The 22,706-nt window shown below is 38.4% G+C and overlaps 1 protein-coding gene across 2 annotated transcripts in view; it reads right to left on the bottom strand.

The window, feature by feature from the left end:
• Window positions 1-22,706, bottom strand: part of BASP1 (brain abundant membrane attached signal protein 1) — a 49,857-nt gene that overhangs the window by 4,693 nt on the left and 22,458 nt on the right. Inside the window, exon 1 of one of the 2 annotated variants that reach the window (XM_036848279.1) lies at window positions 8,561-8,664. The exons of the other annotated variant lie outside the window; for it this stretch is intronic. The gene's annotated coding sequence lies outside the window, so the exon portion shown is untranslated. Of the gene's footprint in view, window positions 1-8,560; window positions 8,665-22,706 lie in introns of those variants that run through there. 2 annotated transcript variants of the gene reach the window in all.

Here is a 22,706-nt window from a genome sequence, read left to right as displayed (position 1 = left end):
ATTCAGAATTTCAAGTACCCTTTGCCCCTAAACTTTTTACCACCCCATTTGCCAATGGAGATTTGTATCAAATCCTTAAGAAATAAGGAGAGTGGTGGGCATATATTTTAATTATTTCTCATTTCTATTACTTCTAATTTTGAAAGAAATCAGTTGGTATAGAAATTCAGAAGCTGGAACTTCTAAGTTAAAAAAAAAGGCAGTTAAACAAACAAACAAACAAACAAAACAAAACAAAAACAACACAGCAACTAGTAATCCATGCTGGAAGGCACTTAAACCCAAATCTAAGCTACAATGAAAGGGCTGGGATTACCTTTGCATTTCTCCACATTTGGGACTTTCACTAGCTATAGAGTGACACAGCAAGAAAACTCACACCCAAGCTGATGCACTGGAACTAAAGCTCTCCATGTTGATACAATAACCAAACACTAAAGTTGATTTATTAGTTACAGCATCTCAAAGGAAAGCAAACTCCGGAGTCGCCCTTTGAAATTACAAAAGAATTCTAAGTTCCAAGGGCCAAAACTATTTGAAGACTGATGGCTTCAAATCGGCACAGAACACAACTAACAACCAACAGCAAGAGAGAGGAACTTCACTGTGTTTAATCTGGAAAATGTTGGACAGGAATTATTTCATGGAGACTTTGCACATTGCATCATGGTAGATGTTGTTACGAATCCCATCTCCACAGCACACCGGCCCTGAATCCTTGGGCAAGTTACTTACCCTCATTGTCCTCTCATTTCCTGTACGATAAGAAAGGTCAATCTTAGGAAAATTTTATGTGAGGCATCAGTACAACGTTTGACATTTCATGCGCCTGCAATAAATGTTAGTTCCTTTCCCCATCATTTAGTTTTGCAATTCTTAGATAATTCTGTGCTTCTAAACCCCAAGAGAAAGGTAGAACACAGGTTCCACACCCACAAACACACACAAGTTCTAGAATCAGGAATTAGAAGCACTGTCATTAAAACATTTAAAAAACATTTTTAAATGGCATCAAGAAGACTTTTGGCAATTGTGTTCCCAGCATGCTCCTGCTGACTGGATATATGTGGAAAAGACGTTTGTACAGTTATCTGTTGTCACCATACTACCACCATACTGCTAATATTAAAATCAGTCTACTTCTTTGATTTGAATCTTTTATGTACTTAAGATTCTCGAGGTTCCAAGTCTTTTAAAAATATTAACAGTCTTATACCAAGAACTCATTTTCCAGACAGAAGTAAAAATTATAGATCAGTCATCAAATGTAACTCCTCCCAATTTGATCTGATACTGGAGTGATCATAGAAGAAATATCATTTCATCTTCCCACTACCTCTCCATCACCTGGTCCAAGGAAAGAAGAAAAAAAGTCCCTTTCAGTCATCAGGATGAAAAGAGAACCCAAATTCTTCAATTAAAACTCATTTACTGGGCTTCCCTGGTGGCGCAGTGGTTGAGAATCTGCCTGCCAATGCAGGGGACACGGGTTCGAGCCCTGGTCTGGGAAGATCCCACATGCCGCGGAGCAACTAGGCCCGTGAGCCACAATTACTGAGCCTGCGCGTCTGGAGCCTGTGCTCCGCAACAAGAGAGGCCGCGATGGTGAGAGGCCCGCGCACCGCGATGAAGAGTGGTCCCCACTTGCCGCAACTAGAGAAAGCCCTCACACAGAAACGAAGACTCAACACAGTCATAAATAAATAAATAAAAAAGAACGTGAATTTCTAAAAAAAAAAAAAAAAAACTCATTTACTGACTCATATTATATACATACGTGAAAGACACAAAAAAAATTGATCTACACTTTATCTTGGCTAATAAGCTAAACATAGAATGTCTGTGAGGGAAGGTAACAGTCAAATGTCACCACCTTTTTTTTTTTTTTTTTAATTTTCCACAGATGACATTTTTCTTGTATAAAGTCCCAAATCATTTAATATTTTTTAGGCACTAAGAAACAGTGTTTTAAATCTCCCACATCTGTCTTGTGACTTATTCCCCCCCATCTTATCAAAGTGAGCCTCTATCTAGTTAATTAATCCCACTTGGCTATAAACAAATAGTCCAGAAGAATTAAAATTCTGCTTTTTGGTGAAGAGAGAAAGTGACATTCTAGCACCGTTATGTGATCAAAGCAACCTTGGATGGTAGGTGGGAAAACAGAAGAGAAGCTGTGAAAGTTAGAAGATCCGTGGCAGTATGGAGCCCCCAAGCCCAGTTCTCCTTTGCCTACACCTCCCGTCAGGGTCCCAGAGAGAGATGGCATCCATGTGATAGAGTAAATTCCTAGTTAGGCAGGCTAGGTAAGGTGAGGAATTTTTTGTCCTCAGAAATAAGTAAATGAAGTAAATAATAAGTGGCCTAAATATTAGATTTTAATTTTTTCTCCAAAGCAAATATTTGGAGGATTTTGTTGAGTCTTAGAGCTAACAAGTATTTCTTTTCTTGTAAAAGGAAATCCTGTTTACAAGCTAATGTTCAACTACCAAGTTGAATACAAATATAGATCTATAAGGAAAAAAAAATATGATCCTACATATGCCACCCTAGCAAACCTAAAATTTAAAAAAAAAAATTTCTTTGGGGGGTTCTGGGCAAGAAATAATTTGAAATGCTATGCTGTAATAAAGATACTCTAATAGACAAGATAATCACCTCTACAAAGCTCTTCAAATTCTTTGTTCCTTTCGCTCCAGGAAGCCCGTCAGGGAACACGGAAGATGGTCCTTAGCCATTCAAATCAGCTAAGTTGTGTTTATTTTGTACACACAATCCCAGGACACACTGGGCAAAATCACCTCTGTATAAGCTGAGTTATCATGGGGTTTCACTAAACAATCACCATTCTTGCAAATTCTAATATGATCAACTCATCCAGAACTTTCCTAATATGCACCTGATTGTTTTTCTCACCTTGAAATAAACCAATCTATCAGCATAGCCTACTGAATTAAAACTTAGTCTTTCATTTTGAGAAAATAAAGGTAGATAGGCAGAGGACAAAATGTCATTTAGAAAAAATTAAATTATAAATATTTTCTTTACGACTCATGTCAAAAACAAGCCACCTAGCACTCACTCAGTATGAAGTTTGCTAAACATAGCATGCACATTGAATGCTGGTCCCAGCTGTCAATAATTTGCTATAAAACTCTGAGCAAGTCACTTCCCCCTCTGGGTCTCAAATTTCCCATTCAGTAAAATGAAGATATTTAGTTTATTCTTTTTCTGAAAAAAAAAAATTATGTGTATATTATGAATGCTTATAGCACTAAACAATAAGGTATGTGTGAGAAAAATGTGCTGTGATCAATGCTATGGTCTGAATGTTTGTGTCTCCCCAAAATTCATATCCTGAAACCTAACCTCCAAGGTTATGGTATTAGGAACTGGGACCTTTGGAAGGTGATTAGGTCATGAGGCAGACTTCTCATGAATGGGATTAGTGCCCTTATAAAAGGGACCCCCATAGAGCTTTCTGGCCCCTTACAGTATATGAGGATACAGCAAGAAGATGGCAGTCTACAACACAGAAAAGGGCCTTCACCAGAACCCAACCATACTGGCACCCTGATCTTGAAATTCTACAGCCTCCAGAATTATGAGAAATAAATTTCTATTGTTTATAAGCCACCAAGGCATGATACTTCGTTAGATCAGCCCAAATGGATGAAGACAATCAATAAAGTTCTATACTCCTGTTAATTATTACCATAAAAACTTACACCATCTTTCACCCTGAAGATCAAATTGCCAACCAGCTGGTTTATTGGTATGATTGGATTTCTTTATACATAATTTTAACATGTGTGAAGCTTGTTAAAAATCAGAAATAAAAATTTGTAAAACAACATCCAAATGTTTATCAAATACCAGACTTTTTAATGTTTTCAATTACGTTTAGGAAATGTTTTCAGGATAATGTGTCAGTTCTGTAAGTAATGAATGGGAATGGAAGTGAACGCTGAAGACATCTTAGATGAAGATATCAGTGCTAGAAAAAATCGGTTTCATTAGCTTTGCTTATGCAGAACTACTTCATAGCGTTGTGTTTATAGAAGATGCTCAGTTGTTTCCACTTTACTTCCTTTTGATGGGTAACCTACCAACCACTGGTGGTTCTGCTTGGCAAGATTTGCTCTATGCCCAAATTTTCTGTTTCCTATATATAAAAACCAGTTATGAAACATAAACTGGTGCAATGTAGAAATTATTTTCTTGCCCTCACCATCTCCACTACCTCATCCAGAACTAGTCGATATAGCGAACAGTGTCTGCAAATCCTTTGGGAACACACGTTCAATGCAAATGCAAGTCTTGACTTTATTCTAAAGCAAGATTTGCCATTTCATAGGGCACTAACACTGAGCACTTAGTCATGTGTGGCCTCCCGACAGGGTGCATTTTGTCTGCCAGAAACCAGCTTTCACCCACTTGCTACTGGTGAGAAAAATTATCTAAGTAGAGGCTGGATTCACTTGTTCCTCAATAAATGCTAAAATTCTCAAGTTCCTAACTAGAGACTCCTTTGTCCCCCAAAGTTCGCAAGGGATCTTTAACGTATGAAGGGTAATTTTATTTATACCTAGGTTAATCTTCTCATGGAAAAAAAATATGATAAAGTATCTTGACTTTTACGAAGAAAGTGGATTAAATTCCTGAGCAAGAATAAGTGTTAAGATTGTCTGATACCACAAAAATGGTCTCAATTTTGCCAAAGTTGAAGGTTTTAACTGTGGAGCCATTCCCTTTTCCTTCCTTCAACAAGTCTGAAGAGGTGAACACATAAGCAAACACTATTGGAAGGAACAATTTTTGTTTTGTTTTGTTTTGAATTGAGCCCAGAAAATGGAATATTTCTTCTAAGAAAAAAAAATTTTCACTTGTTCATAAAGGCCTGTATCTTTTCATGGATTCTCTTGTATGTTCAGAACCTGATTAAATAGTTTTATCTAAGAAATCTCTCATGAATTGCTTATTTCCAAAGTCAAGGGGTAATTCATTTCTACATCGATTGTATTGGAAAGCTACACCAAACAAAACTAGGACATAGAACCATTTTTACAGAGCTGTTAGAATGCAACATAGAAGATTTTGTTTGGAGTTTATCATAAGTTGGGAAAGAGTTCGAGGCCAGCTATAGGTTTTTAATACCAACAGCTTTGCTTTGGGAATATCAGCATGAGGTCACGGTGACTTTTAACACAGTAAGGGCAAAGATTCATTACTCACACATAAAAGAGAGAGGGAGAGAGTCTGGAGAAAGAGGAAGTCTCTCATTTTGAATAGTCTCTCTTCACCCTCCCTATTCTGCTTCTGAATATCTGCTCCTCCACTGGACCCAATCTTTTTCTGCATTTTAACTTATAGAAACTGAAGCCAAATATTCAATCCCATAAGCTTCTCTAGCAGGACACCTTCGGAGGCAAGACAAAAGTATCCAGCAGTAAAGGATTTAAACCTTGACTCCATTCTGCACTAAAGGTAAAGCAATGGTATTAGGAATAGAAGCCCATTGGAACAGTTTTCCTGTTCCCCAGTGTTAAGAAAGGAGCCAATTAGCAGACTGTGGTGAGTGGACCCATGGAGCTGACCTGGTCCTCAGTGGTCTCTATAGAAGACAGTTCTGCCCCTTCGAGTGACTGAGGCTCTCAAATGCTCTGGCTACCAAGTGAAAACACACAGCTCCGTCCCTCTCCCCATATATTCCTTTGGTTTCGGTTAAGACAACTGCCAGTGTTTTAAGACATAGGCACAACCCTACCTACCAGGATAGAATCTAATCAAAATTTTAGCCGTCACGGAAGTTGTTCTTATGGCTTTCCAATAAAATGTGAGGTTTCTGGGAGCTATCATTTACTGTTTCCTTTCTTTAGTCTTTGAAATAAAATACTTGCTAAGTAGTCTGATTGAGTGCAAGTGAGGGAGAAGGGGGAAGTGTTGGATCAAAAGGAGTTTTGAGTAGGAGAAACAACAAGAGAACGGTCATCACCAACTTTAAAATTTCAGTCCTCTGAGGCAGGTCTAAGTAATAGCATACCATCAGGCATCCTAGAAGAGTCCCTCTAGAGAGCTGCATTATCCAAAGATCTTTCAAGAACCATTCTGCATTCTGCTGGCAAGCAAAATTATTGGTAATTAAATGTTAGTGTTTATCTCAGCCCATGTACTGAATTTTAGATGTTTTGGTGTGCAGATGACCACCATTTGTGACTGCTGAATTTTCATTTAGGTAGCACTTTGTTGGTTATATCCATTAGTTAAAGCTTCCCACATCTTCAGATTAAAAAATGCAAGCCCCAATTATAGCACTGACCCTCTTCAGAAAATGCAACCTTGCATAATGACACAGTTTCCAGGCATTAACTACCCCAAAACCACGGGGATTACATGCACTGTATTCTTCCTTCAATTAGTACGTATTCCATGACATCTCCCAATTCCATTTCTCATTTGCATACTTCTACATTTTTGCTACTCTGTCAATGAACAACAATGCAATTCTGTGACAATGAAAATCACTGGCATACGTTAACTGGTGTATAAAACAAAACAAGAAAATGACTGATAATAGTATTTCTCCATATGGTCTGAAAGTTACTATATTATGGACTTCCAATGCTATTCCTATTTATATCTTCTCTCTCTACACTAATATCTAGGCATTTTCTATATAGGACAGTTTGAATCATACAAAGGGCCCATCCATTGCCAAGTTTCTATTTTGAAAATACAAATTTGGATTAATTAACCATGTCATCTAGAACCAGGAGACTAAAGTTCTTAGGGATGATGTCAAACAGATTACAATGAAAAAGATGACTCCAAGTCTATAGCAAAACCCAATCTGAATATGCAACAGTATGTGTCAGAGACTGAAGTGTTATTTCTGGTTTGATTGCTGCTTCACGGTGTGATCAAGACAAAAAACAGTCTCCTTTTGATTCTGTTTCCATCTGTGAGGCAGATATATTTTCTTCTGATTATAAGATGGATACAGAATCAAAAAGAGACTGTTTCTTGTCTTGATAACATATGAAAATGAACCAATGTTTCCTGACAAAGTTAAACATGTGACCATGGCACATTAACTGTGTCACTCTGCAAATTCAAGCTGCAGAGGTTCAACAGGTTTAAATGCAAGATAATCCACTACTGATTTTTTTAAAGTAACATACAAAGTTAGAACTGACTCATTAGTTGCATCTGCAGACAAACATCACCAGACATGTTGGCTTTACAATGACTCAGGCTGAAAGAATCCAACTTGTTGGTCAAATCTAGCTGAAGCAAATGTTGGGATAAGAGAAAGGAAAAAAAAAATTTTTTTACCTTAAGGAAAGAATTTACAAAGTATGGAGAAACACAACAAATTCAAAATACATTTTCAGTGAGAACACAGGGAAAAAAATCTAAAACATACGGTTGGTTATGTCCAACAATTTCTATTTTCAACAAACAACTGTCCCTTTTCTTTCAAATATCAAAACTTTTATTCTAAAAGAGGAAAATGAAATAAAGATAATGTAGCCTATGTGTATTTTTGGTATTCCCATCAGGATGCACTTTGTCATAATGATTTGCTCTCAGGTTTTATGAATGCCTGGTGATAATTTCTATTGTTGGAATTATTGTTGTCAGTATCTGATTCAGTGAAAGCTTCCATTCAGCAATTGTGACATCACCAACATTTAGGGTATCGGAATGTCCTCTGGGGAGAGGGTACTATAGTAAGAGCTGTCAACCCATGTCAAAATTTCTAACGCCAACCTATTAAATACAAGAGTAAAATTTTAAAGAAAACATTTTCAAGACAATTTATTTCCTTGTCACAATAAAAATCTTCAACATTGTAAAAATGTACTGTAAAATGTGCAAGAAATATTTGAAAAACACAGAGATACACATACACTGCTACAACCCAATCTTCCCAAAGAGGTGGGTAAGATGAGTTAGAGCTACACAGTCAGAAAGCCCTCCTATAGAAAAGGAAATTAATCACAAGTGACATTTCCATTATTCTCCTTCATGAAGTTCAGGCTAGCCCTACAGGGCATACTCAAAGTATCTTTGGGGATCTCTCATCAAAAATTCAAAACACAGGATAGTCTCAAGACCTTCAAATCTTCAGAAATTATTTTAGGAAAAAACAGACTTGATCTTTAGTAGGAAAAGAAAATTTTTTTGAAGTTAAGTAAGATATGAGAACATATGAGAGCAAAAAGCCTACTCTAATCTAGGTTAAGACAGAGACAATTAAAATTAGAGTAAGTTAAGCCTCATAAGAGAGCAAAAAACCCCCAGTTTTCCCAGAAGAGATGACCTTTAGTTGGACTCAGGAGATGAGAAAAGTATTATAGACAAGGTGGAGTTTGAGAGAGTAGAAATATCGAAAGTACTCACACACACAGAACTTACTCTGTCTAGAACTGTCTTACTATTTAATCTTTACATATATTAACCCATTAACTGTCTCATCAATCCTACAAGGAAGAAATTATTACTACTTCCACTTTACCATGAGGAAACTAAGGCATGTTGGAGCCAAATAACTTACCCAAGATCAAATACTAGTAGTCTGGAGATGTGGTGTGAACCCTCGCACTCTGGCTCTGGAGTGAGGTCTCTTAACCATCGTGATAAACTGCCTTGAAAGATGACTAAGCTACCTTTAGATCAAGATAGGGAAGTAGGAAGTATTTATGTTAGAGCAAACCAACAGGAAGAATCCAGTCAAGAGTATGAGAAAACCTGATTTATATTCAGGAGCTCGGTGAGGAAGGACTCATCTACCTGGAGGGAAGTATGATGGAATATAATCTATCAAGGTTGCCTAATCGAATGTTTGAATTTAGGTGGCAGAAAGCAGAAAGCCAGCTTTTTTCCAGAAAGGGAAAAAAATAAATATGTTTCAGAAATCAACAGAGAATTTTAGGAAGCAGCTTGGAGGAGATATATTCTGCTATAAAAAGATGAAAAAAGAAACAAGAACAGGAATTGTGCGATTTGATCTTGTGACGAGTTGTTAACTACTCACCCTGGAGTGACTCAGGTTGAGGAGTGAAGACACATGCCTCTTTGGAAAGGCTCAAAGAACACATGAGGAGCCAGAAAAGATATCCACAAAGGCCCACGCTGAAGAGCGTGAGTGAAGTAAAAGCAATGTCAAGGCAAGAATTTGCAACTTTGTCAAGACTGAGTTTTGTCTATTTGTTTATAAGCAGTTGGAAGAAGTGAAAATATATACGGGAAGATGGGATGAGACAAAGAATAAAGAGTGAAACGAAAGTGGAAAGACAAAGGACAAATAATTGATAAGGCAAGGTTCCGGAAGACTCAGAAAGGTCAGTCAAGATTAACCTTGGTAAGGAGGAACCCTTAACTATACAGATGGGGGAGGACAAGAGAGGAGTGAAATGAATTCCAAATCCAGTGGTTTTCCCAGCCTGGCCACTGGCATCACTGTCTTTCAAGTGCACGCAGTCAAATCTGAATGATTCCAGACCAAAGACTCAATAAGGTCTCTCTAGAGTAAATGTTTGATCATGTGTCTTTGAAACAGTCATTTACCTTTTGGTACTTTATCTTCTCAGTTCTTTCATATAACAGTGAGGATTTCTCAAGTACTGGGAGGAAAAGGACAGACATTTCATCAACCAAAATGCTTTAAAATGCTAAAGAATTAACATAGTGACCACTAAACCAGGAGAGGTCTTATTGTGAAAGAATTTAATGTGCAAAGTAGAGCAAATAGGCTTAGTGCATTATGAAGGGGTTTAAGAGTTTCTTAGATAAGAAATGCATAGCTGACATCTAGACCTGTATTCATACAGTATTCATGTATGAATTTTTCAAATTCTTTTCCCATTTAGATTATTACAGAGTATTAAGCAGAGTTCCCTGTGCTATACAGTAAGACCTTGTTGGTTACCTATTTTAAATATAGCAGCGTATACAAGGAACATTAATTCTGAAGAACTTCATTACTATCCTTATTCTTTCCTTATTATGCAATCTAGTCTTGGTTTTAGATAAGCTTCCATCTTTGGTTATTTACCTGTATCATCATTGCTTAACCCTTTTATATTGTGATTGTGCTGGAAGTTTTAGCAGTAAAATAGATCTGACCCCACTTCAACATCGACCTGAAGTCTAACTTCAGATTTATTCAACGTAAATATAATGACCCCAGAACAAAGATTTTGTTTTTAAGATTGGTAAAGCACGATGGGTACTTGGTAAGTACTACGGACTCACTATCCACTGAAACATGCAATTTTCAAGTTTTATAACTAACTTGAAAGAGTTATAAAACTCAGAAGATGAAAGTCTGTACAACCATATAAATTGAGTTATGTAAACTCTGCTTTCACTTAGCAGTAGAAGTAAGTATGCTAAATTAGAACTGAAATGTCCATTCCATTCCATGAGACATGGCCAAGTTCCAGGGATCATCCATGATGGCAAACTCTAAAGCACTAGAACCCATCACATAATTAAAACAAGAATACACAGAAATCACTACAATAATATTGACAAGACATTTTTCTTTTAGGTAACTACGTGCATATCGTAGAGACCAATTCTTCAAAGTGTATCTCCTAATTGAGTCTACAAGTTTTGAGCATAAAACTCTGAATTGATGCTGCTGTTATAAATATGACAGATGACAGTTAAGCTTGTCTTGGAATATAAAGGTTAACTAAATGCAGACCTCACACAGAGGGGTTTTTTCCCCACTTTTAAAATATCCTGCCACATGCAGCAAACACTATCAGAAAACATGTATTATTCATTCTCATCAATAGTCTAATATGCTTTTAGAGTCTGCTGTACATTCACATCGTTATTTATTTGCACTTAACGGGTAAGGTGGCCCTTTCCAAAGCCCTGGTTACAGCATCCTAACATATGACTTTACATGAATCACCTGGTCTTTTATTCAGTAAAGCTACTAAGTGAACCACAACCAGCCCAGGAAATTCAAGCCCCTGAGATCACTTCTGGACCTTTTCTCTCTTCCACAGAGTCAGGAAACTATCATGTCTTATCACCACAACTAATTTTGAATTCTCGAAACAGAGTTAAAATAAAGCACACGGAAAAAAACCTTACAGCAGCTGAGATTATTAATGCACTAGACAGACCATCATGGGCTCTGGAGCCATAACTGGCTTGCTCAGTGTAGCTCACTCGACAAAGACAGTCTGGTGGCCCAGGAGACGGGGAGGCGGCCCACCTACACCAAGAGGAGCTGCAATTTTACTTCTAGTAATTTCTATATCCAATCATCAAGGGAGGTTCACACTTTCTATGATTGCCTAAAATCGTGATATATTGACATTTGAATGTGTTTTTCCTGCCCCCCACCCCTCCCCGGCACCAACAGCAAATGCAGCATTTCCAGTCCTAAAACTATTGCATATTTTAATCATTTTTGATGAAAACCTTTCCAAAATTCTTCATACGTGTCCTGGATTTTTAAACAAAGAATGTTTTTTTTTTTCTTGGTGGTGTGCTTGGCACAAATAAGGATTCAGTAAATGGATGCTGAATTAAGAAACAATGCATTAAATCCACAGGCAGAAAGTATGTGCTATGGCTATCTTCAAGAGGCTACTACAATGTTGAGTTTAAGCAACACAGTGTAACATTTAATGTCCTTTGTCATCAGCCTCTCCTCACTCTGATCTGTAGGACATTGCTAAATGTAATGTGCCAGTGACAGCGTGAGTCTTAAGCAATCCTGGAGTTGTGACAGATACATTTGATGAGGGGTGTACTGTCTTAATAAAAAAGTCAAAGACAAACATAGTGTCCACTGAAAACAGAAGGTGGAGGTGATAGAGATGTATTTAACGTGACAAAGTTCATCTGACTTACACAGGCAGGAAAAACTAAGCCTCAGTAAAGATCCCGAAGGTTCTAGCACTCATTCCCACCACCCACCTTGCGCTCCCACAACTTCCTACCCTGTAACACCTTCAGGGTAGTGGGTGACAAATTACAGCATTTCCTGATTGACGCTAGGCATCAGTGTGGGGCAAGAGATTTCAAAACACACACCAGCCTGAGACTGGCACAGCTACCACAGACGCCACACAACTCTTCAGGTGTACAGAGAGTATAGAATCAAAGCTTGGAAGGTAACACTAGGCTATGACTCATGAGTCCGTTTTAATGGGAAAATCCTAGTGAACCGATTATAGTATTAAGTGGGTAAATTATTTTACTATATCATTACCAGGAGACCTAAAGTAGATTAACTTGAACCAAAGGGAAGGAAAATCTTTGTTAGAACGGCATCCTCTAGCCCTTGAGACTGTCCACCCGTCCCCGACATTTCTGGGCCTACAAGGTTTTCCTGTAAAATAAAGGGCTCGAGCTATTTCATCTCTAAAATGTCATGTGTGTAAAACACTATTACAATAAATACCAATATAGAAAAATTTGCATGTCCCAAACTGTTTACTTGTTTGCAAAAATGGGTGCAAATAAGTACATGAACAAACTAGAATAAATTATCATGTAACATGAAGAAAAATCAAAGCTATACCTTTAGTCAGTTGGAAGGCTAAAAAGAAGCAGAATGTGAATTAAAATTACCTAAGACCACCCATAAAAGAGGGAGCATCTAATAAGGTAAAGATCAGTGTCAGAACATTGTTATTTCTTTCGGTGTCAACTGAAATAGGCCATCCAAGGTGCCATCTACTGAAATAAGGACATTCAACATAGACAGTGCTTTAAGATTTATTTCCTCCATTTTAGTTAGTATTGGACCTCTCACTAATTTAAGCCTAAAATATATTAGGGATCATTACCAAGCATGCTGTACAGTAAAAATTCCTTGCTCTAAATCACGATTCACACTTTGTGATGACTCAAACATGGGCTTTGCAATTCTTACCGAATGCTTATCTGAGAAGTGAATATAGTTATTCAAAAATTATTGAATTCTTCATTAAATGTAGAAGATCCATTGCAAATTAAACATTTCTACCAACCTACCTCACTTTACTTACTCACACAGATTTATTCTGTTTATAACGCAGCTTTGAAAGCAGACTACGCTAACATCCAAACCATCCTCTTAGGTCTCATTTTACGTGGAATTAGTGAAACTTGACTGTCACAGGTGATTATAACAGACTCACGGGATTCCCCAAACACAGTCACGACATCTCAGTTCCCCCAGGCACTCGAATTTCAAAGACTTTCTGCACGAAGAGGAGAAATATTTTATTTCCTGTAAGTCACAAGGAGAGGCAAAGGCCAAACACAGAAGCAGAACTCAGGAGCAGTGAGAGGGGACATTCACCAAAGGTGCATCCTGTATTACTACTACAATGCATGCAGCCGGCCTTGCCTGGGAGGGGAAGTGCACTTTGAAATGAACAGAAAGGATGAATGACAATTATTTTAGCAGAAATTTGCCTTTTCAATTACAAATAAATGAGAAGTGCTAAAGAGAATCAAGAATCTGCTTACGATTCTTTTACAAATTAATTATGCTCATTTGTCATAATCAGCCCTTATTTGCATCCAAGATGTTGAAGTCCTCCTAGTTTGTTCTTTCATGTGAAAAGAAGTTATTTCCCTTAAAAATTCCATCTACTTCATGTTACCAAAACATTCAACTACAAAACAAATGCAGCTTTGCAATTTGAACCTATCAGAAAACTATCTACATGCAAATTCCGCTTAGAATGCTTTCCTAAGATAGCTATGTATATCTGCATAATACAAATAAAAAACAGGAGATAAAGTAACTGATGTTGAAGGACTTTTCTATTCTATAAATCCCCCAGAATGTGCTAGTGGTCTTATCATTGGTGAGTAAAATGCGTGAAACTCTGCTAATAATGCACGCAGAGGAACCTTCTCACATTCACAGATTCCAGTCTGTGAATCCACAGATGCTGGGGTCCACACACACATGGATGAGGATCAAAGCAGCTCAACGTCTCAGCTTGGTACTCAAGCATCTCCACGATTTAGGGGTTGACTTGAAAGATACGGATTATTTTGAGAGATGTGGAGGCACCTTGACAACTCAGAATTCCATCAAGACTACCCAGGAGAAAACAAAATAGAGAACAAAATAAGGAAATCCAGTTTCATACTTTGCAGCTGCTCTCCCAGAACTGTCCTTACACTTATAAAGATCATTACGGAGATAAGTTAATTTTAAAAAACAAAATTAGCCAAATATTTTGAGTTTTGGAAATGAAAAAGAACAATTGCCTTTTTTCACAATTTTGTCAGATGACTTTACTTGCAGGATTAAACGTGGAAATTCTAGAACTTAGCTTTCTTCTAGAGCAGGGGTCAGTAAACTGGGCCACCTGCTTGTTTTCGAAAATAGAGCTTAATTTGAACACAGCCATGCCCATTCATTTACATATTGCAGCTGCTTTCATGCCGAAAAAGCAGAGTTGAGTAGTTGCGATAGAAATTGTAGGGCTGGCAAAGCCTCAAATATTTACTATCTGGTCCTTTAAGAAAAAGTTTGCTGACCCCTGTCTAGAGTCTTGGATGAACATACTTCACCGGTGACTCAGTTCCTACTATTGGATGAAAGTGTGATTCAAGCCTAAAAGATGCTGCAAAAATTAATCAGGCTCTTTTGGGTTTGCAACAATATTATCAGTAAAGAAGAATGTCACATGGGAATGTTTTAAGATTGGGAAACAAGATAGTGTTTTTTGTTTTTTTTAACCTCTTATCACTTACTCTCTGTATTCTGAGTGCCTGAGAGCAGGGAGACTTAGGTTTGGAATCAACACAGCACTTCCAGGTCAAAAACTGGACAAGCCACTGAACCTCTCAGGAGGCATGGTGCCCCAGCACAAAATCCAGACGAGAACCAAAACACTTGCTTAGTTTCCAAGCTAGGGCTCCATTCCTTTCTGCTGCGTAGCGTAGAGTGAGTTTCCTATCCTCTGTGAGCCTCTTTTTTCAAAAGCATAAAATGGGGATAATACCTTTACACGAGAGAGGATTTATAACAAATCAGACAACAAAGACTTCAACGCTCCTCTTGAGCAGAGCACGTGGTCTTGTGACACCCTCCAGATTCTATCATGCTCGGCCTTCTCTGAAGTGAAAATGCTCAGCTTTGTGATGCTTCCATAATATCAAACAATGGTGAAAGTGAAGCTGAAGGAAGCGCAGCTGTTGATCTCCTTCCATTCTCCCTGGACCTGTCTTTCTCATCTTCAAGCCTCCTCCAACCTCTGTCCGTAACTTCCTCCAGAGGTCCATGGGGGAATCGCCCTTGATCCTCATCAATTCAGCTGCCTTGCTTTTCCTGGGAGATCCAACCACTTGCACACTTCCAAGAGCCTTCTGGGATGCTAAGGTTCCCTCTGCCGAGTGTCTACAGCTCGCTGACTGTTATTTCCCGAGCTTCAGACTCACACACAGTATATATACCACTGACCCAACATGGACGTCCCTTGGGGATTTCAAACCCAACATCTCCCCAAGTGAGCTCATTGCTACCTTCCCCACCTTCCTGAACCTACTCCTTTTCCTGTGTTCCCATCCAAGAAACTACAACCACCATCCATCCCACTGCCTGGGCAGAAATACAGGGGTCTTTGTGGACCAAGCTGAACCACCACGACCAGCACTTTTGTATCCAATTGCTGAAAACAGTCCATCATTCCACAGCTAAGTGCTGGAAAACAAAATATGATCTAAAGTGTTGTATGTACTTCTGAAGAAAGATAGCTTGGAGCTCCAGCAGCCATTCTGAACCATGAGGACAGAAAGACAGCCTGGTATCTTGATGGCACTGCTTATGTGATGCCACATAAGCCCCGGGGCCCACCTCTGGAATTTTACGTAAGAGAGAATTCAATTTCTCTTTCACTCAAGCCATTATAATTTTGGATTTTCTGTTCTGTCTATGCAGCAAAATCTAATCCTAACAGAGAGTAGATTTCTCAAAATCACTCCTCAAGCACCAAAAGTTCAGGTTAAAGTATCTCAACACATTTGGCAATAAATCATTCAGATGACTCCCTCCTCCCCATGACCATCTCTCAAATAATACATACATACATTTCTAACTAGGCAGTGTTCAGAGTAAGGTATCACCTGAAAATACCAAGTCTGCTCAATGAGTTCGCCACAGAAAATATTACTGATGCTGTAAAAAAATAAAACAGTAACAGAAAATTAGGTTGACTTGTCATACTTACTACAAAGTAAGTGCAGCTAATCTCACAAAAGAAGAGACAAGCTAATCAAAGAACACACTTTCTGTAAAGTGCAAAGATTTTATAAAGAACAAAGTGACTTTTTATAGTCAAGCAGACCATATATCAAATTGAAACAGAAGGGGTACTTTAGTAAAGATGGACCAAACAGCATGAGCAAGAGTGAGTCTTAGCAATAAGTCAAAGCAAAAAGGAGCCCTAAAAACACACTCGCATGAGAAGCCTGAAGGATGGTCAAGAAAAAAAGTTGTGGGTTGAAAAAAATTAAGTAGGAAGGAGCAAAGCAAGGAAACATAGAGACGTGTTAGTATGAAAAAAGTGATTTATAGAAAACAGGATAGGATCTAAATTGAAGTTTTAAAAAGGTAAAGAGGCTATGTTTAGCAAGTGGTTTTAAGTAGGGTTTAAAAAATATGTATGATGGGAAACTGCCTCGGCATTGATTGAACAGGACCAAGAGGGTCTCATGGAACTAGTCACTGAATTTGGCTTTGCAAATTTTGCATCAGTTAATCACATCCATTTAGACTTTTGCCAGCCCCTCAGCTCAGGAGGGAACTACCATAAAGAAGGGCTTGAACGCTGCAACTCAGGATGACAGCTCTGACTTGTTGCTACAGGCTTGCAGAAGAGAGGCGCAGACGGCTTCTCACCTATGACCAAATTTTCTTCAGGGTGAGAAACAAAAGGCTTCAGGGACACTGGCAAAAACTGGACCCCATCCAGGTCAGACCCACCCATCAAGAGGTGAAGCAGTGCAGGCCAACAGCAGGAACGGTTTGTGCATCAGGCCCTGCAGGTGCAGGGCAAGGCTGGCTGAGCTCACAAGGGCTCTGGAAAGTCTAAAAGTTTGAGATCTCGAAGAAATAAAATAGTTCCTCCAAAGCGCAAAAAGAAGACCTCCAGATTTTCACTAATAAGTGTTTAAGTGTCGCTATAGACTGAATGTTTGTTTCCTCCCCCCTCCCACCAAAATCCACATGTTGAAACCTAATCCCCGATGTGATGGTGTCTGGAGGTCGGGTCTTTTCGAGGTGCGAGGTCATGTAGGCAGAGCCCTATGAATGGCATTAGTGCTCTTATAAAACAGGTCCCAGAGAGTTCCTTGCCCCTTCCAGACACCGAGTCTGCTGGGGTCTTGATCCTGGACTTCCCAGCCTCCAAAGCTAAGTGAAATTAACATTTATTGTTTAAGCCACTCTACATTATTTGTTCGAGCAGCTCAAATAGACTCAGACAAATGCGTCTACAGTAACACTTATGCCAGTGAGCTCCTACAACTCAACACAGAGAGATTTATAGTTATGCAAATTATGTTTAATTTGGGATGAAAGTGTTCTCATGTTTAATATGATGTGGAGTAAGCCATAATTAAGAGATGCTAGAACTTGTGGAATGATGGTATGCGAATAGAAAAAGGTAATCAAGGAGCCTAAAGAAAGTGCAACAATAGGTAAATGTGCTTAAAAGCTACGAAAAAGCACAATTGCAATGTTTGAAGTGTATTTATATCAAGATATTATGGTGTCAGAGTCATCCAGTGCCCTCCTGTTTGATGGGGGCCCCCAGACATGCTTGTTTTAGGACATCATGCTCTACCACAGGCTGCAAGCTACTCTCATCCTATAGGGCAACACATCGCTCCCTTCTTCTGAGTTCAAAAGAACACTTCTGTGACTGAACTTGGTTTTATTAATCCTCTAGTTTATGCAATGAGAATGTTCCATCTAGAAGAGACATTGGACAGAGTAATGTCCAACTCAAGCTGAGACAGATCTTTTCAACAGTCTGCTGAAGTGACCTCCCATTTAAATTCACACAGCCAACTACAGCATCAATATGCACTGACGTTCAGAAGTAAATTTTAGTTACAAAATCCTTATCCGGCACACACAGCAACAGCATATGATGAAAACACCTCTTATTTTAAAGTATGATGGAACTGTTTTCACACCAAATCAATAGATTAAGGTCACAACAGAGGCTGCTCTGAAATGCACACTCGTTGGTCACTTTCTCCAGGTAACAGATGCTGGATGTGAACTTGGTCCTTTCATTGCAATAGTTTATAAACAATGGCTACATTTAAGTGTGTGCCAGAGAAACTACTGCATTTATAGCTGAAGTGAGAATTTCTGACAGGCAACCGTCTAAAATGTATTTACTAGAAAACTGACCAGCATGAAACCATCTGTTCACTATCCCAGACCTGGAATATTTAAATGGTTGAACTGAAATAATCATAAGCAACTGAGAACAAGACAGAGAAAACCTCATGACTGTGGGGCTATTGGCCAGCCTATGCCTAAGACAGCTTCGTGGTGGCCCAGTTGCAAAGAAATTCACAATTTCTCTGATCACTAATGTTGCTTTTCCAGGAAACAGTGGGGCACTGCTGAAGAGACCACAAAAATGCTAACTATTTTCCAAATCCTCTGCAATACATTTATCCCCTGATTCTCATAACACAAACTCTACTGATTCTTTTAAGCTAAATCTGGGACATGTGAAGGGCCAGAAGATTTACTCAGACACACTCGTGTACTTCATTCCTGCCACTGTCTTATATGCTGAAAGAGATACAATTTCAGTCACATTGCTGAAACGTGACTGAGGGGCGATTCCATCAAAGGCAGGCTTAAGTGCTGGTCCAGGAACTTTATAAGCCACATCAAAGCTGATTCCCAACCATGGGTACCTTTTGAAGAAGCAGCATCCATGATACAGTTATAGCTTTGGATCAGTCTCAAAAGCCGGACAATAAATGGGAACACACACCCCCTGGGCAGTCTGGTATTCAAATGATTTCTTCCATAGTTGAATGAAGACATGGTAACATTTATGTTTCCCCGTCCTCTGAACCAAATGGAAACATCGCAATAACACAGTTGTAGGTATGAAGTCAGGATCCACATCCTTTAGAGCCCGTGGAGCCCTTTTCCATGCCGAGGGCCCCTGGATCAAGGGCCTCTCAGATCCCGTGACCAGTACTTTCTATGCTCAGAACTTTAATCCCAGTAAGAATCCAACATTCAGAAATCCAGATGACTTTTACAAGGTGATATAAAACGACGGATAGAAGGCAGGGCAATTCACCTCTATGGTGACAGCCAGAGTTCAAATCCCCAGAGGCTCAGAGGTAGAAACATGCAATTTTGAAAAAGACCCCTCCTTTAGATTTTGCCAAGTTACAAATATCTGTACAAGCTTATACCTAGACACAGAGATGTGAGTTGACCCAAAGCACAGCACCGTTTCTCTCATAATGAGTTGTATTTAACAAAGTTTGAACTAAACAGCAATAATTGAAATAATAACCAGGGTTCGATTCTAAACCTAAAAATCCTCTCTCAAGTTTACTAGTTTGCCTGCAGGTTAGCCCCTGGCACACGAGTTTCTTTCTCCCCCTCCCATGTGACAACGTTGTGCACTGGAGAGCTGTGGGTTTGGAACCTGCTCCATTAGTGACCAGTCTAACTCCCCACTGCCATCTTGTGAGCCCAAGTTTCAACCTAGTTTTCAGGGTTGTCTTCTGGGCCCTCTGATCTAGAATCTCTCCCCCTTCCAAAGGCCTTTTACAGGGAGTCTTTTATTCTTGTCAATACAGTTGAGACTGTCCTCTGAAGAGGCTAAGCCCGTCCTCAAAGCTGAGACAAGTCTTGCTGAAAAACCTTCTTCAAATACCTTGGAATGTGATGTGGCTCTACCATGAAATCTTCTCCAATAATTCTAGAAAATTCCAGAAAAAATCTAGAAAAACATCTATTCCCTTTCCTTTTCTAGCGTCCTCTTCACATTTTTTCTCTATCCATACAGTCCATTGATATTATTCAACGTTATCAGTTACTCACTACTGCCCCCCAGTTTTGTTTAGACTCCATGAAAGCAAACACACAAGCTTAAGCACCACACACACACACACACACTTCTGAATCCTGGTGCCTCCATGTAACACCTGAGTTATCCTAAGCAATGTATTCATTCACTCTGATCTCAGTCTCTCCTTTTCCTGTCTTCTCTCCCTTTTCCCTTTTTCTATTTTCACCTTTTCCCACCCAGCGAGCTTTCTCTGTTATTTTTTTTTTCAAGTGAGACAAACAGTAAAGACCAAAGAGATTCTCTGATTAGAGGGAAAAAAAAAAAATTATGTAGCTTTCTATGAGGAACCTAGTAAATTTTAAAGGCCTATAAAACTATAAATTTATTTATCCTTAATCTCAGAATCTCATATATTAAATTGCTGAGGTGAGAATGATTATAAAAGAAATGAAATTAATAAAGGAGGCAAAGTGGTATTTATAGAGTTATATGATTTATCTATAAATATATCTGGCATTTAGATTTAGTGTTTATAAATGTCTAGTTAACAACTGAAATACTGAAACAAAACAATGTTAATCAAATACCTGAGACAAAATAGTATTAATAATGATAAAATAAACTCCATCTTCAAAATGAGAGTAAAAAATAATTTTTAAAAATTAAATTTTAATTTTAAATAATTTAATATTAAAATATTAAAATTTAAGATAATTTTTATATAATTTGACATCCACTATAAGAAAAAAAATGTCTTAACTACCTTTTTAGAAACTGTAATTAGAGTATTTTGCACATAAACGTAAATATATATTCAATGCCTATACACCTATCAAGCCCCCTTTACGTTAAAACATAACTTTAGGATCTGACAGTATATACAATAGCAGCGTGCTTGTGGGTAACTCATAGACCCTTTCGTCATCAGTTCCCTCACCCCTAAAAGGGAGAGTTGGAAGAGATGGCTCCTAGGATTCAATGTCAGACCCCAACTCAGCAGGAGTTACTGGCTAGAATGTAGGTCCCCAGATATCCATGGATAACAAATTTCTAAGCCATTATGTATTTTCCTGATAACGGGCAGCACATGTTTTATTCATGTTTGTGATTCAACATAATTTTTACCTGTACACACAGAGCAAATCAAACAAAAACTGACACTATATAATACTCAGTCTGAAGTTAAAGCAGATCACTGATAAGCATAAATCCAATTATACTGGCATGAGTTAAATTACTTGTTTGGAAAAAAAGCATGATGTTGGACCAATCTTTCACCTAATCTTGCAAATGTATAATGTATATATTCTTATCAAGAGGGCATATATTGGAAATATTTAATATAGAGATTCTCACCAAATAGAAAGTTATCTACCAATATTTGAGAATCTAAAATATCAAAATAGAAATCTTCAACTCTGTGTTACAGTTCAGTGTAAGGATATATTTGCAAGGAATTAACTTTACCTGATTTCACGTAGTACCCAGCATGTACTGCACTGGAGAAACCGTGCCTGCTAAACACTTTGGCAAGAGCTCCAGTGCTTTGTTTTCTGCTGGCAGTGAATAATTATGCATTGAGGACATGCAAGGTGCAGAGCGCTGGAGATAGACCTGGGCTGATAGCAGAGAGCTTACATTAGCGGCTAGCAGGGAGATAGCATCATGCACATACAAGATAAGACCACCAACAATAAGGTCATATGATCAGACATAGTCCACAAACAAGACAAATTCCCAAACAAAATAATTACTATGTGTCATAAGTGCTATAAGGAAACAAAGATCTGGATTAGAGCAGGGAGGTGAATAACAGTAACTACCATTCCTTCTTGAGGGATTACTCCAGTGCCTGGCAAATCCTTGTAATAACATGAGGTAGATACCATTCATGTCAAATTAGACACAAAGTATCTGAAGCTAAGAAGGATGGAGGAGTTGGATATAAATAAGGCATAGAACAAAGATTTAAGTCCAGATGGGTCTATCATGATTCCCTTTCACCATCTGTCGCATGAGCCTGGTGGAGACAGTAGGGTACAGGTGTTCCAGAATGTTCCTTTCCCCTTTACACACATGATCCACTCTTATACTCAGATTTTAAGGAAAAGTGCAAACTTCTGGGGATGGAAGGGCTTATAAAAATGTCATCTTACTAGCACATGTTCACTTAAAGATATGCCCTCCTCCCCCCAAAAAAATTCCTTTTAGGAGGAAAAAGATGCTTACCATTTTTTTTTAAACCAAGTTGATTTTTTTCCCTAAACTTCCACTCCATTGGAATATTAATAAGTTGAGCAAATATGTAGTATTATAAATAACATTAAATTTTTTTGGTTGTTTAAAGATTTTAAAACATATTAGTAGTCATAATGACATAACAAATGCACTGACAATCACTTAATCCCCCTTAAATTCAATGAGGAGGCCTGACTTGAACATTTACTAAGAGACAAAGGTATGACACAATGGTGGTGGATACATGTCATAAATTAGTCCAAACCCACAGAATGTACGACACCAAACTATGGACTTTGGGTGATTATGATGTGTCAGTGTAGGTTCATGGATTGTAACATACATGCCACTCTCATGGCGAGGCGTTGATAATGAGGGAGACTATGCATGTCTGGGGACAGGGGACAGAGGGGAAAT

The sequence above is a fragment of the Balaenoptera musculus genome, chromosome 3 (assembly GCF_009873245.2).
Source record: "Balaenoptera musculus isolate JJ_BM4_2016_0621 chromosome 3, mBalMus1.pri.v3, whole genome shotgun sequence".
NCBI classification, from domain to species: Eukaryota; Metazoa; Chordata; class Mammalia; order Artiodactyla; family Balaenopteridae; genus Balaenoptera; species Balaenoptera musculus.
Note: the sequence above shows the minus strand (reverse complement) of the source record. Positions and strands in the feature narration are given on the sequence as shown.